General features: G+C 37.9%; 1 protein-coding gene across 2 annotated transcripts in view; it reads right to left on the reverse strand.

Annotated features, from left to right (window-relative positions):
- Window positions 1-14,062, reverse strand: part of LOC145660537 (ATP-binding cassette sub-family B member 10, mitochondrial) — a 54,905-nt gene that overhangs the window by 10,202 nt on the left and 30,641 nt on the right. The window lies entirely within an intron of this gene.

Raw genomic sequence — 14,062 nt, forward strand, 5'->3', positions numbered from 1 at the left:
GCAAAACATAAATGTTAGAAATATTTTTGCAATATTTTTTTTCTGGTATGTTGTTATACTTATACGGGCATGAGTTTTTAGCACTAAGAATTTGAAAATTTCGCGTTTCGTTTTTCATATTTCGCATTTTGTCGAATTTTCCAAATAAAGTTTCGCATTTTGTAGCTCTTGTGGAAAAGATATTAGCTGACAATTTTACAATTGTTCCTTTTATTCATAGATCATTATAGAAATAAACCATTAATTACCTAAAAACAAAATACACTGAATATTCACTTGACATTGTAAATTTCACTTATGGAAAATTATATATATTTTAATCAAACTAAAGGAAAATCAATAACTAAACTTACTACGAGGGCGGATCAAATATAAACGGGATTTTATATTTTATTTAAATTCATTTATTGAATACCACAAGACACTTACAATTTATTTTTCCACATAGTTTCCTCCTTTGGAAATGCATTTGTCTCAGCGTATGGACAGCTTTTTGATGCCCTCATCGTAAAAAGAACAGAGTCGTGTCACCAACCAGTTGCGCACGAACTCTTCCACACTCTAGTCATCTTCAAATCGTTACCCTCCTAGAGCTTCTTTAAGCGGTCCGGACAAATGGAAATCGCAGTGCGATAAGTCCGGGCTGTAAGAAGGATGTTCAAGTGTAGTCCAGTGCATTTCCTGTAGCTCCGAGACAGTTCGAGCTGCAGTATGAGGTCGCGCGTTGTCGTGCAGGAGGAGGATCTGTCGAAACGATTGGTCTCGCCTTTTGCGGCGATATGCAACTCTCGCCTTGTTCAACAGCTCGCAGTAGTATTCAGCATTTATTGTGCGTTGCTTATGTAAAAAGTTACTCGTCGACCGTCGTCAATAATGCCTTTAACCGCACGAATGTTTTCGTCCGTAATGCTGGTCCGAGGACGGCGATCGTGTTGCTAATTTTCCACATGTTCTCGTCCTTCCTTGAACTTTTTGTGCCAGGCATACACACACGTCCTTAACAATGTTTGATCCCCGAGCTGTGCAGTCAATCTCTGGCAAATTTCTGCCGCTGTAACTCCTTCACGAGCAAGAAATTTTATAATTATGCGTTGCGCAGTGGAGGAGTGCACCTGTTGCTCCGACATCATAAGCGGTACTGACGAAATGGCCGGAAATATCGAACAGCACGCTCTCTCCGCTCCCAGCGGTCCCGCCTAAACATAGCAGAAGCGCGCGGCCAATCCTACCAACTGTTGATGTTCAGGAACAAAAATCCCGTTTACATTTGATCCCCCCTCGTATGAGTAGGAAAGTTTTGCTGTCTTCTGAAAACACATGGACACAAGTTATATTTCAGCATTAAACATAAGCATGTTACATGTTCCCACATTTTCCTCCTTCATTGTTGTACGTTTGTCACTTATCACCAGTCCATGCCATTGGTTAGCTAATTTAAACGACTTCTCCCCATCCAGCTCCGATGGTAACAGCTAACACACATGTTCTCTATAGCCGTGTCCGAATCGAAATGCACCGTTCATGCCACGTTTTACCGCTTCGTCAGCAGAAAACTGGCATTTTAAAATTAATGAAAACGTATTTTTAAAATTTCGCGTTGTTTCCTGTATTGTTAAAAATTCGCACAAAAATGTCAATTTCGCGTTTTGTCGCGCAATGGAAACCAATGAAAATACACATAAAATATTATAAAACGTCAAGAAACTGAAAATTACTTAATTCTGACGCATTTCGTTTTATCGCATATTGCGAAAAACTCGTGCCTCTATCATGCATATGTTTGCTTCGATTATAATTGCTTACTTAGCTTTTCCACCATTGGTGCAGAAGAACAAACTTTGATTCGTGGTACGAATACATCAGGTTAGATAAAATCACAGAATCATGTTAAACACGCAACGATGACGTGAAACATTGCACAGGTACAATGCTATCCATCATCATACACTAAGTCTTACGTAAAACCAGTATCTCTGTCAACTCTGCCGTGTGACTAATATCACTTGTAAACAAAGAAATTAGTTCACAACTTTACCGCAAGCAGCAGATAAATAAAACGAGTAATACCTATTTCGACTGACTACCCCCTACCGTTAACTCTTGAACACAGACAAAATTCGCTACTGGCATTGAGAAGTATCTTCTTGTTGCTTTTGAACGCATATAGCAGCGTTTTCCAACCTTTTTCAACTTGCGGCACACTACGGATGTAAGTTGAATTCTCGCGGCACACTCATAGATATATTATTATTATTATTTTATTCGTAAATATAAAATACTGTGGTATTTTTTTCTGTGATTGCTGATCTTCTCACAGGGAAGAAAGCTCGATCGCTGGTTGTTCCCCTGTGGTAAATCATTATGCCTATTTTTCATTCTAATTTAAAAATAGAGAACAATTGCACTGAAATATAGGACTCAGGTTTTTAAAAATACACTTTCTTTTTCGAAATCTGTATCCAACCTTTCACTAAGAAGGAAGAGCACTAAATAACGAACGAACAAACTAATCTCTTGTACTTTAATAACACAAATGTAGGTAATTTGTATATATGTTTGCTCTACTGAAAGGAATGAATGATATTTTAATATTTCAAGTTACAAAATATTCTGCAAAATAAAGAAGTAATAATGGTCATAACAATGATAACAAATACTATTTTCAACGTTAAAAATGTACAGAAAGGTTACACAGTATGAAACTTATAATTTATTAACATCGTTGATCTACGTTATAATTTATAAATATTTTATGAAGGTTAGAATTGTTCAATAATATTAGTAATGTACATTATTTCAATAATATCTATTGACGGTAGCAATTGTTTAATAATAATGTATGAAGGTTACAGTTTTTCAAAAATAAGTGAAACAAGTTGGCGCACGAAGCAAAATTAATGTTCAACTTGAGCTTGATGTTCTTTCATAATTTTCTTCAATTGTGGACTCATAGTTGTTAAACACACCCTCATATCGTGCTTCGGAGTTAACAGTTGTGACCCGTTCTTACACTTGATTGTGTTCATTGCAGAAAATCCTGCTTTACTTAAGTAGGATGTAGAAAAGGGACTTGAACTTTGTACGAGGGCTATCCAGAAAGTAGATTACGTTTTGGAATAAAAAATCAACAAAGTATAGGAAACAAATTTTATTATATACAGATGAAAGCCACACACAAATACTACTTTTCGACATAGTCACCATTCAAATTAAGGCATTTATCGTAGCGATGTACGAGCTTGGAAATTCCTTCGTCGAAAAATTCGGCCGCCTGCGACTTCAACCACTTCGTTACCTCTTCTTGCAGCTGTTCGTCGTCATCAAAACGCTGCATAGCCAGCCACTTCTTCATTGCTGGGAATAGGTGGAAGTCGCTCGGTGCCAGGTCGGGACTGTACGGCGGATGAGGAAACAACTCCCACTGAAAAGATTCAAGAACTTCACGCGTGACATTTGCAGTAGGGGCCGGGCGTTGTCGTGAATCAACAAGATCTTAGAGCTCAACATTCCTCTGCGCTTGTTTTGAATTGCTCTTCTGAGGTTTTGCAGAGTTTGGCAATACCTTTGAGCGTTTATTGTAGTGCCTCTTTCCAGGAAGTCCACCAAAATCACACCTTTTCTGTCCCAAAAAACAGTCGCCATCATCTTCCTTGCCGACATTGTTTGCATGCATTTCTTGGGTTTTTGGGGAGAACCTGTGTGCCCCCACTGCATTGATTGCAATTTCGTTTCACAGTTCACGTGTTTCACCCATGTTTCGTCACCAGTAACGATGCGATCGAGTAAAGAGTCACCATCCTTATTGTAGGCGTCCAAAAAGTGCAACGCTGCAGCCATTCGCTGATTTTTGTGGTCCTCTGTCAAGATTTTTGGAATCCATCTTGCACAAAACTTGTGGTAACCAAGCTTTTCGCTGATGATTTCGTGCAACAAACTTCGCGAAATTTGTGGAAAACTCAAAGAAAGTTCCGTTATTGTGAACTTTCGATTTTCACGGACTTTAACATCGACTTTTTCGACAAGTTCGGCAGTCACTTTGCTGGGTCTCCCACTTCGATCTTCGTCGTGAACATTGGTTCGGCCATTTTTAAATCTTATGACCCACTGTCGCACTCCACCTTCAGTGATAATGTTGTCCCCATACACTTCACACAGCTGCCGATAGATTTCTATCGGTTTACAGTTTTTTGCTGTCAGAAACCTTATTACTGCACGCACCTCGCAGCTCGCGGGATTTTCAATTAACGCAGACATTTCAAACCGTCACAGTATCTTAACGGAGCACAGCACGAACCTCTCACTAGCACGGCTAGATGCCGACTGAGCTGCGCAACGCTCTGACCCCAAGATGGCCGCGCTAGCCCCGCCCCTAGCGGACACAGACGAAAACGTAATCTACTTTCTGGATAGCCCTCGTAGAAACAGCTGGATATTCTCTCCGGAGAAATCCAGAATGATGCCTTGTTTTCTTGTGAGTGTTGGAGCTTCAAACCTCGGTCATTCCTCACATCGTCTAATTCATTTTTTTCCTGTACATTTAATTCTGCTGACTGTAAGGCAGAAGGCGCAAAGGAGTCCCTCGCCCAGTCAAATGAATTAAACTGAAGCGTAGGAAAATACTTTTCAACATTGGTACACAACAAAGACAATGTGTCTGAAATGAGTGAAGGTCTGCGCGGATGCGGATGCCCGCGGATATCCGCATCAAAACGGGTATCTGCGGATATATATTTCGTTTCTGTGCGGATAGCGGATAAAGTTGCGGATATGGTTTTCTACTTCTTTTCCCTACCTAAAAAAAAAACGCTATGAAATTTGTGAAGATGGTGGAAAGAGCACTAAGAAGCGTTTGTTTTGAATTAAAAGTTTTAAAACCGGTTGAAAAATAACCAAAATCAAAATAAGTGTCTTTGAAGCTTGTGACTCAGTGACAGCAAAAGAAGAAGAAATGACAGGAGAAAGTTGTCCTTTTATTGCTCTTTTCAACATCTATTTAAATTGTCTTTTAAAAAATTTTCGAAATCATGACTATTATAGAATATGTAAGTTGTATATATTTGCTACCTCATTATTTGCGGATGTGGGTGCGAATAGAAGACTGCGGATGCGGATAGAGATGCTGCGCATGCGGTACGAATGCAGATGCGATATTTTATATCCGCGCAGACCTCTAGAAATGAGTGTTGAGAGGTTTGTGTCAATTTTACAGCATTTTGTAATCTCAAATGTCACATTTGTTTTGTTTTCTAATTCTGATCTCCCAAAATGAGAGTTTCTCCCTAAATGAGAAAATTTTGTCACTTAAAGTTAGGATATTTTGATATTTTCCCTGCATGCATTTGTTCAGCGTATTCAATGTTTGGAATATGTCGGTAAGAAAAGTAACTTTATTGAACCAAGAATCATCACTAAGGAAATCAACACTTTCACTTTCTTCTGACAGAAAGAATAGAAGTTGTTCTTTAAGTGCATAAAATCTTGACACTACACGACTACGAGACAACCACCTCGATTTCGTCGCGTCACACCAGCGGCCCATTCGCGGCACACCGGTTGGGAAACGCTGGCACATAGTGTTTTTTTTTTTTTTTTCTTTCAGCTTTTCTATGAGCTGTAGCACAGTTGTCATGGTCTTTTATTTCCGAACGAGATCTAATTCAAAGCGCTTTGCTTACAACAATTAGTTATGAAACATGCCGTACCTACGTTTTGAAAATATATCTTTACATTTTTTTCCCCAGATGTTTCCCCATGTCTGAGAGCCGTATTCAAGACTGGCGTAGGTCCTAACTAAAAGCTTTGTTTCTTCTTTTCTTTCTATTTTTAATTCAATTCTGCGCAGATATGATTGTTGTCGCTGACCATAGATTGTAGCCAGTTCAATTCGTTTCACGCGCCATGGAGCGTTGGTTAGGTTAGGTTAGGCTCAAACAATCAGTCTAATCACAATTTCAATTTTGAAAACTGTCATCGGGTTTTCCTGCCGGATCCTGTATATTTTGAAACAACAGGAGCAGCATTACTTCATACTCGAACAGTTCTGAGTTTAAAAACCAATACAAACTGTAACACACATATATTTCTCAATAATATTCTTTTGCAAGGGATGATTAACTTATCTTATTATAAACTAATATAGAATGATGTATTAAGAGACAATTCCAAAAACAATACTCTTTTTCTAAAGACCATCACTTCTATGCTAAATTTATGCAATATTGCTACTTAAAATATGCTATACAAAGTATTATTTTCTTGAATAAAATGATAAAAGCTTGGGAATTCTAAGTGCATCACTATACTGAAAAGCCAATATAATAGTAATTTATCATCCATATCAGCTATACCTATTCTGTGAGACTACGCTCTGTTACTGTGTTTCACATACACAATTATGTTCCGAAGTTACATTTCAAACTCTGTTCAGACAGCAACTATCCTTGGATATTTGGAACAACCAACTGGATTAATTATCAACGTCATCAAGATTAAGATTATCAGTTTTATCGCAACTGATGCTATGGCCATGTCAATTTCTTCACAATTATTTTTGCTATAATGTGCGCTCGCCGACAAACTTGGTCTTTCTCCCTTGAAACCTCTAAAACTTATATTACGAAAGATCGAAGACTACCAAACACTTTATTTTTTTTTTCCGTCTCTCTCTTTGCAGGTTAAAAGTTGGGAGATAACTTGTTTGAAGTTCACGCTAACTGGAATAATTGGATCGTCTCTCGCCTTATTGTCAACATCAAACAATGTCATACTATTTTGTGTCGTCTTAAGGAGTAGCAATAGGGTGTAGTCAGAATTTTGTGAACTGAATGGCAAACTTCAAATGAAATTCCGAAAGAAATGGTAGAAACGTCTGGTGATGAACGAATGAATCACAGCACCATCGCCAACCGAAGTAACAGCAGACAGTGTCAGATGCACTGAAGGAACAGTTCAAAATGATCAACACACCCATCTACGAGCACAGACCATTTCGTATGCAAAAGTGCCATTGAACCTGATACAAAAATAAAAGGCTGCATACCTCTTAAACCTAGCAAATGCTGTACAAAGAAGGGAATGTTTACTCGTATAAATATAGCTAGGAACTGAATTTTTAATTATATTGGATTTATTGTTGTTCCTCTAAATAGACAGAATCAATGAATAATTCGTGCTATAATGGCAAATACTGAACCTATGGATAATACATAATGGAAATGTGCTACAATATAATAAATATCATGGAGAACAATATCTAATGATGAATTTGCTAACATCACTCCTGTATGACCACCTACTGTAAATAAGTAGAATTGATGGGAAGTACGTTATTTGTGCTCTATGAAGAGTAGCAATTCATCTAAATAGCTTAATCTCTGTTGTTACAGCAATAATTATAGCTGCTGCAGTAAAATACGCTCATGTCATCCTTGGACTATCTGTTGCGTTATGTGCACGAAGGACTAATTTTTTTTGGAAAATACAGTAACGGACGATGAATGCAGAAATTAAGTTTTCAATATCATATGGCAAGACTACATTTCCCGCCTTCGAAGTAATTTAGAGTCGCTTACTCTGGTTAAGAAGTTCTACTCCATGCATTAAGACATACTAACCGTTCTCCTGGTGAGGTTTCTCCCATTTGGGACTATTGTGACAAAAATCACTCACCTAACATATTAACGAAGTTGCGTCGCTTGTTTGTGAATAGACGTGTTTCAAATGCCAGATTATTTCACCATAACGCAACTGAACACATTCGTGTCAAAAGTGTTCAATTTGACTGGAAGAATACTCCAGTACTCTTAGACTTAGCTCTTTTAAATTTTCATTTCTTTCGTTTTCTGAAACGATTCATTTCGACTACAAATTTAAGTCTGTTGTCTACAGGTGTTGTATGATTAGAAAAGAAATTTCTATGAAGAGGATAATGTAAAACTTGTGTTACAGCAAAAAGAAAAAAAAAGTTTCAAGCGTCTTAGTTCTTGTGTTGAACAATAAATAAGTAATGCAGTTTCGTTGCGTGTTTTGACTTAAATATCTATAAATTTTTGGAAGGAAAAAATGCATTTCTTTTCGAGATACCTTCAGGACCAAATCAGGACATAACTGGTTAATCCATTTTAAGCATATCCTCCTGACGCAGGAATCTTAACTGCTGTTCAATTGCGCAACATAAGGCGCTTCTGCTATTGTTTGCCGAAGCAAAATTTGAAGTGTAGAAATTACCCTACAAAAGGTTTCAGTAGAGCCGGCTCTACGCGAGGTGTCAGAAGGATATTCTTCATTATTTATTAAAACAAGAGCAAATATTTATAGTCGATTTCATACAACATTATATCACACTCTTATTATTATTATTATTATTATTATTATTATTATTATTATTATTATTATTATTATTATTATTATTATTATTATTAAAATAGAAGAGACAATGAAAAATCAAGGAAGCTACATAATGTGCAGAAGTTTAAAATATGTATTTCTCACAAAATATTGTAAGAACAGTAAGATCGAAACTTCTAAAACGAGTGCAACACAACGCCTACACAGAAAATATGTGCAAAATGTCAGAATTCTAGCTGGGAAGTTTTTGGAAGAGGCCTTTAGATGGACGAAGAATAACGTGGGAGGATAATGTAAATCAAGACCATACAGTTAACTAATAACAATTCTAACTAGATTGGATAGGATAGGATAGGATACGAAAATAAGATCCAAAGATGGGCTGCGGTGGTATCTTTGTGTCTATTAGTCATAGAGTTAGTTAACATTATATTTGGCATTTAATTAAAAATCTTCTGAAGAATTAATAATGCTGACAATCGCCACTGTAAGAATAATGAAACTATTATACTTCCTAGTTCTGGGGTATTCGAAGTTCAAACTAATGTCGAAAATGTATATTAAGTCGTCTTCGCATTACTGCGACAAGTAGGGGAGGAGGGAAGAAAGCAGATCTCATAAGATGTGTAGCAAAATCACAAGAATGTTACAAATATGTATATGCTAAACATATTGAAACCAAGGAATACAAGAAATGCAGGGATGCACAGAAAAGATACGTGTCATACCGCAGATGTCTGACATATTAATATTTACAAGGGAAGGTACGGTGCAAAGAAGAGAACATTATGAAGCGGCAACAAACACTGTTCAAAATAAGAATGGCATTTCTAATAACAAATGAACGAGTCATGGCGTAACACCACCTGATACAATATGGCCTCCATCTACATATACAATAGATTTATGGTACTTGAGTCCATTTGGCAGGGATAGCATCCTGCAAGTCACAAACATTGCTGTGCTAGATGCCGCTGGCGTACCCCGAACAACACAAAATATATTCGGTTTTCCATCGGATTTATCTCTAAGGAAGTGGCAAGCTAGTCCTAAAAATGTACACCAATCTCTAGTGATCCTAACGACGTAGTCGCATTAACCTATTGGAACATCCACTCTGTAGCAGTCTTTGCACAGCAAACGGCGACAAATTGTTTGTTAATACCGTTTAGTCACGGCTCAAGATATTTAAAAGGAAGGAAAGGTGAGATTTGTTTTGTGCCACAGTAAGGAAAGTTCCACACATTATTACTGACTGCCTCCCTTGTTATCACCTGTAGATGTTTGTCTTTCCTAATGTCGTACCAGTAATATACAAAGTATCCGGGCCATAACTAAAAACATACTACAAATAAAAGACGAATAGATAGATATTTCTAAGCAAATGTTCATTCGAAAGGAAATATCTTTAAGTTTGTAGGACCAGCTTGACGGCACCACAACCACCACGCTGCGCGCTGAAAAATCTTATTCTTGCTCAATTAAACATTTCCGGAATAGTGCACATCTCTCTTGTCGCTGAATTAGTTTACATGGGTTTCCAGGGGATTTATTTTTCCCATATCGTATACCGTGTACTATTTCAGTAGCTGGCAGACCTTTTTCTTTACGCTATTATCCGCCCCATTTCGCACTCAGACAACACTTTTTCGCAGCACAGTATGCCTCTTGCAAAACCAGCACAAGGACATTTTCCGCACAGAACGTTACTTTAGACATCTCTCCTGCACTAGCTCTATATCTTGCCTTGCCAACCTCCCTCTGGGTCCAACCCCAACGACTTACTCATGTGTAATTCGGCTCAACATTGCTCGTTCTTATCATTTTGCAATGATTCTGTTGCGTTTTTTTTTTTTCTCTCTCATTTTTATGTGCCACTAACACTTACATAACTATATTTCCAAGGTACCTTGTAGTGTTCAATGCCATATGTCTCTATATCAATTAATACTCCTTTCATTTCCTGACTTCTTTCCGTTTGTGCAAAACAGAGGTTGATCCATTTGCACTGGAAGAATTTCAAGCTTTTGCTTACCTAAGTTATTCCAACCTGTCAATCATGGGTCACGCTCTTTGTGATGCCCATCGGCATGGACCATTGCACGACATCGCCGTTTCCACTGCAGCAGACTTCGTTGAAACCTGTTTCACTTCTGCATGCAGGCTTTCCAGAAGCCATTTACCGTTTGAACCTGACGTGATAAAAGGTACCATCTGAGACGTCCAAAAGCACTAGCATCTAGAATATCCTTGAACAGAATAGCATGGGTACCAGTTGTAGCTGCCACACGTCGATAGAAGGTTAGGCATATTACTTCAAGCCCTGGCCTGGTGCTGTTTCACACGTTAGGTATTGTTCGCATTCAATGCTGGTATTTCATCTGTGTAAACTGAAGGTAAGATACGGTTTTGGTAGTAAAGAGTACTGAGTATGTTTTCTTTTTCAATCTTACAAATTTTAAGCTTTCGTTGTAGCAAAAGTCAGTAACAACCATAAAAACTTTTCAAAAACTTTTCTACGCACAAAGTAACAGCGGTCTTTTTCATTAATCTCCAAGTTCTGGCATGAATTTTTCCACAGTCGCTTAGTAGATCTATGCTTAGTCTTAGTTCACTGTCACAACAAACTTTCCGTGGTCAACAACTAGGTAGCGCTGATATAGACTTGTTTCCTTGTTCTCTTGCTCGGTGTTGTGGTGTTAACGCAACCACGCTGGCTTTGTAGACAATTTGTAGCCTCAATTCGTCATGGAATGCACGATTCGTTGTTGATTGGGTCATATGTAACAGCTGGCCCCAATATGCTGTGGTAACGAATTTCCCTAGGCCACAATATCCAGGATCTTCTTTAGCACAGATCTTGTGAGTTTCACTGAAAACTTTTTATATACGATTTTGTCTGTGATATGATTTTGGGAGGAGACTGCTTTGGGGACTAATTATAACCATAACAATGTGAGATATGACACTCGGAAAATGTTAAAGTTTGCACGGAAAAGAGAAATGACGTACAATTCTCCAAAGCGATTTTTTCGGTGGCAGTTTGACCATTACAGTTCCTTCATTCCGTTACACAACAGCTGAGAGACTGACACCGACACACCTCAGATCCCTCAGCGCAGAGTGCAAGTTGGTTTAAGCAGACAATTTAGGGGCGGAAAAGTTTTTTTAATATTTTTTTCTCGAGGTAAATGATATAATTACTATTGGAATATGGTGCCTTCCATTTCAACTCAGGCAAAAAAATATAAAATTGTACTATCACCATCTCAGATATTGTTGAAACTTTTTTTATAGTAACTAGACATGTTTTTAAGAGACCCATATTTTTTGTTTTGTCGAAAAAAATTTTCCCGCCAAGTAATGGGCCATCAAAGACGGGGAGTACAATTTATGAATTGTAGAAGACATGGAAAATGGTCAACTTCGGAGCCTCACCATTCGGCTATGGAGACAGGTAGAGTTATAATTCTTGTTGTGGTATGTACATAGGGATATAAATAAACTATATTTTATTATAGTTTGGTTTGCGCATGCGTATCTTTTTGTACATAAATTAACAAATGAACGTCAATTTATCTGAAAAGTCGAAGTTTGCGAATTTTTTTTCGAGCACTTCCGGTTCGAATTTTAAAATTCTGTTTTCACGGTTGGTAAGACCTAGTTACCCGCTTTCCGAAAAAAAAAATTGTATCGCTTCTGTGTGCTACCGTTTTGTCGCAAAAAAATTCGAGAAATTGTAAAATTTTCAAAAATCGCCATTTTTGGGCGCCATTTTCTCGAAAACACCATCTTTTAAAATTCTGAAATTTTGTCAAATGGTTCAACATTACATGAATAATAAACACACCAAATACCATTCTCGACCAATGCTTCATGAATTAACTGCAGCCTTTTAAAGTTAGCGAAGTTTCCTTAACTTTGATGTCACAGTTAGCAACACTGGGAACAATAAAAGTGCAATGATTTGATGATGTTTGTGGTTCACATTCATTAAATGAAGAATAAAAGGTTTTCTTGACGTTTTTTTTCATTATTTTGATCAAGAAGGCTCTCGGAAATAGTAAAATGACCCTCCCCCTACTCCTCCGTTTTCTTAAACCGAAATAATCTGAGGTGGAAATTACGATTACGAAACGCACAAATTTCAAGTTCACTTACTTAAAATGGTCTTCGGAAACAAAATTTCACTGATTTTATTATTATTATTATTATTATTATTATTATTATTATTATTATTATTTACATGGACCAATCATTTGCTTGGTTGGTGTCTTCTTCGCTAATAGCATGTAACCGTGCAGGTGCTCTAATAGGTGTTGGCTCACTCACAACTCGTCCAGGAGTGGATCTAGGGGGAAGAAACTTCATTTTATATATAAATAAAACCGATCTCAGAGTTTGGAGCTCTTAAAAGTAGCTCTAAGTAACAGTATTACCCCCCCCCCCTTCCAGAAGTCCGTCCTGGATCCGCCCCTGCGTAGCACATTGTCGATAGTCACAAATGCTGAAGGTCCATGTGGAAGCTCAAACAGCACTTCAACTTCACGTAATTCATGATTTATTCATAATATTTCTGCCACGCACCACTGGTTATCATACATATAGGCCTATGTATGTAACAAAAGTTCCTTTTTGTAGATTTCTTAAATCTACACTTTGAATTGCAGAAGTTCGATTTTGGGGGAAGCATGAAGTTAGTTCATGGTGACCCGTTACTGCCATAAAAACTTCGCATTTTCCGAAAGCCAAAGATGACTTCTTTGAATACCAGTTACCGGTCGCATACTTTCCCTTCTTTTTTTCCGGATGTCGTCGAATTCAGTTCCAGGCAACAAAACGAGAGTAATACCCGGAGTTTGTACTTGCACTATACTCACGAATTCTTCTGCGGTTTTAGTGGGGGCGCGGTGGCTGAGTAGTAGAGCGTTCACCTCCGGTGCTTAGGGTCCCTGGTTCGATCCCAGCTCGCGCCGTGTAGGCTTTGTGGTGGACAAACACCGTGCTCGTGGATTTTCTCGGGTTTAACCCGTTTCCTCCCACTTTCTACATTCCACCATTTCATTCATTTCTCATAATCACCGTCTTCTTTAGCCTAACCGGCATAAACGTGGGACGTAAAACTTAAAGATTTCATTTCATTTTTTCTTCTGCGGTTTTAATACTGTGTATCTGTTTTTGCTTAAGGTTATGCCGCGTTGCCACATTCTTTACAACTCCCTCAGCCCCCCCCCCCCCCCCTCAATACCGTCGCAGAGACCCTTGCATGGCCGGTTTCACTGCAAAACCACTGCTTTATCGGACCTGTTTGCATCTCGAACATCTGACAGCGATTTTTAAAGTGGGATGCAGCACCACCAGAAATCACTGACACGGTTTGGGAAATTGTAGACACTTCTTTTCTCGTATTCAAACCTTTTTCTATAAAATATATTTTCGCTTTTCTTCTAGTATTTTTAGAATCTTGTCTATGGCTATGAGTACATGAGCCGAATCGTGTGTTTTATCGTCGTTTATTACAACAAAACTGTCAGTTGTTTCATATTCCGGTGATAACTCTGAATTTCACTTTGCAGAATAACAGTCCAGTTTTCAGCGAAGTCCACATGAAGTAAAATAGAATTCGTATCTTGAAATTTTATACGGTGCTTTTCGGTAGCAATTAATTCTCTTTGGATTTTCTTGATGTAGTCATGAATTACAATTCTTAAAGTTA

This window comes from Thermobia domestica, chromosome 9 (genome assembly GCF_964235325.1).
Source record: "Thermobia domestica chromosome 9, izTheDome1.hap1.1, whole genome shotgun sequence".
Lineage (NCBI taxonomy): Eukaryota > Metazoa > Arthropoda > Insecta > Zygentoma > Lepismatidae > Thermobia > Thermobia domestica.